We start from the raw sequence: 3,047 nt of genomic DNA, 5'->3' as shown, positions 1-3,047 counted from the left end.
ATTTCTGAGAGAAAGACACAGCTTGAGCAGGGGAGGGACAGAGACAGAGGGAGACACAGAATCGAAAGTAGGCTCCAGGCTCTGAGCTGTCAGCACAGAGCCCGACGCGGGGCTTGAACCCACGAACCGTGAGATCATGACCTGAGCTGAAGTCGGACGCTTAACCGACTGAGCCATGCAGGTGCCCCTCTTTTTACTTTGTTAAAAACATTGCTTCAGAATAGGATTTTTCATCAGGGGTGGGTTTCTGCTTCACCCAAGCCCAGGCCCTGCTTCTTGGTACCCTGCCTTTAAAACCCACCCCCACCCCCAGGGGCACTGGGCGGCTCAGTCAGTTAGGCATCTGACTCTTGATTTCAGCTCTTGGTTTGTGAGTTCGAGGCCCGCATCGGGTTCTGCGCTGACAGTATGGAGTCTCCCTCTTTCTCTTCTCCCCTGCTCGTTCTCTCTCTCTCTCTCAAAAAGTAAACAAACTACCCCCCCACCCCCCGCNAGGGGTGGGCGGGGCTCCCTGCCAGCACAGAGAAGGCCCCAGGAGGAGAAGCAGGACCCAGGAGGACCGGCTGGCATCCCCATCCGCCGTCGCTACAGAGGTGTTAGGGGCCAAACGCGCCTGTGCCTGTGCCTGTGCCTGTGCCTGTGCTGTTCTGCAGGAGCCCTGAGCCCCAGTGCAGTGGTTTTTGGAGGTGATTAAGGCTGGGTGAGCTCGTAAGAGTGGCGCCCGGGGTGGGTTAGCGCCCTTATAAGGAGAGGAAGAGAGATCAGCACTTTCTACGGGTGGAAAGGTAGAGGCTGCGGGCTGGAGAGGCCTCCTGGGACTCACCCCTGCTGCCACCTTGATCTCAGACTTCCAGCCTCCAGGAATGTGAGGAGTCGGTGGCTGTGGCCAAGGCCCCCCAGTCCGTGGTGCTTGGTTATGGCAGTGCCAGCTAATCAGGAGGCAGGGGAGGGGCGGGATGAGGAGAATGGGGGCAGAGAGAGCCCCCCCTACACCACGTGGGAGGGGTGGGGTGTCCCAGGAGACCTCTGATTGCTTGAGTTTGAATCTCAGCCTCCTTCCTGACCAGCTCTGTGAACTTGCTCCACTCCCGTGCCTCAGTTTCCCCTCTCTCCAAATGGAAATAATAGCCTTATCTAGGATCGTTCTGAGTGCCGAACGAGGCCACTCTGGTCCACACTTAGAAGAGGGCTCTGTGGGTAGCAACTGCCTCCGAATAGGGGTCTTCCTAATTTGCGGGCATTGATTGGAGGCCCAAGGGGTGCTGACCAGGAGCCGGGGGCGAGCGGTAACACAACTGCTTTGGGTGGAGTGATCAGGGGAGACGACGCATGGGCTGAGACCCGAGTCACATGAAGAAGCCGGGCTCAGGACGCATGAAGGGAGAGTGCCTCAAGCACAGCTCGTGCAAAGGCCCTGAGGTGGGGCCACAGCCGGCATGTCTGCGGAGCCCCGAGGAGGCCGGGTGGCAGAAGCAGAGACAGCGAGGGGTGGGTGGGGGGATTAGGTGAGAAAGGTGGGGGCCGCGCGCTGGGGGCGTCTGGGTGTGACTCTCGATGTGCCAGGAAGCCATTGGCAGGTGTGAAGTGGCAGGAAGGCTGGCCTCTGACATCATGCAGTTTTGTGCAGAGATGAACAAGACATGATTCCTGTCCCTGAGGAGAGGCTTCCGGGTGGATGTGACTCATCATCTCCGCTTTGAGATGTTGGTAAAACGGGATGGATGGGCCGGGAGGAGGTAAGGATGACCCGGCAGGTGGGGGAGGGGACCAGAGCAAAGCCATGGGGCCACGAACCCAGGCTCGCTCAGGAAAGGGGCGGGGGGTGGCGAGCAGGCAGGTGGCTGGGACACCCTACAGGGAGGTGGCTGAGGGGGCTCTGTTCTGAGGTCACACTCACCTGGTTCAAACCCCACCTCTCCCCCCCACAAGCCGTGTGTCCTGGACTTGGGGACTCAATCTCCCTCAAACTCCCTCTATTCATGGGAAAGTCGGGCTGTTGATAGACGGGAGATGGTGGCGTCGACCGCACGTGGCATGTGAGACATGTGCCTCTGGACGCCTCCCCTGCTGTGGGTACCTGGAAACCCCCTGACGGTCACCCCCTCCCTCCTTGGGCACCCACGCCCCCCCAGATGGTCTCGCTGCACTGCTCACAGGGACCCCGCCGGCGAGCCTGCCGCTAACGGGGTCTGCTTGACCCAGAGCCGATCTGGAGGGGGGGGGCCACAAAACCCTCATCTGAGGGTTCAGAGACCATCACCGAGTGACACACCATGACACAGATGTGTCCGTCCTGTCTGGACAGATGCTCCAGTGGGTTGGGGACGCTCCCCTGGGACAGTCACAGCCGCCAGGAGGTTACAATAAAGACGCAGATTCTGACGACAGTTGGCGAGGACGCGGGCACACCGGCCCCCCCGCACGCGGCTGGCGGGAGCGCAGAGCGGTGTGGCCACTGTGCAAAAGTCCGGCGGTTCCTCCGAAGGGTGAGTGCAGAATTACCATCTGACCCAGCAAGTCCCCCCGAGGGGAAACCCACGTCCACAGAAACCCCGATTAGCCGCAGTGTTTATAATTTCCAAAATGTGGAATCAACCCCAATGTCCATCAGCTGGTGGGGGAAGAAAGCGTTGTAGTTCATCACAGGGTGGAATTCATTCACCTGCGAGCGGGAGCGGGGCGCCCATACCTGTTCCCGCGGACGGACCCCGAACACAGGACTCTCGGCGAGGGAACGAGCCTCGAGAGGCCACGCGGGGTGTGAGTCCACGTGGGTGACGCGTCCAGAACAGGCTCCTCTTCCGACGGGAAGGGGCTCGTGGTGGCGGGGGCAGGGGAGGGGAGGGGAGAGGGAGTGTCCTAAAGTAGACAGTGGCGGTGGATGCACCATGCTGTGAATATGGTAAAAACCACTGAAACACACACTTTAGGGGGTGACCTGCGTGGTATGTGAATTAGGTGTCAATAAAGTTGTTAGAGAGAAAAACGGCTGCGGTGCTTGGACATTCCTCCCATTGGGGGGTCCAGTTTCCCCGCCCCCCTCACTT

Source organism: Crocuta crocuta, unplaced genomic scaffold, assembly GCF_008692635.1.
Source record: "Crocuta crocuta isolate KB4526 unplaced genomic scaffold, BGI_CrCroc_1.0 scaffold443, whole genome shotgun sequence".
Taxonomy (NCBI): domain Eukaryota; kingdom Metazoa; phylum Chordata; class Mammalia; order Carnivora; family Hyaenidae; genus Crocuta; species Crocuta crocuta.
The sequence above is the reverse complement of the archived record's forward strand: the minus strand, read 5'-3'. Positions refer to the sequence as shown.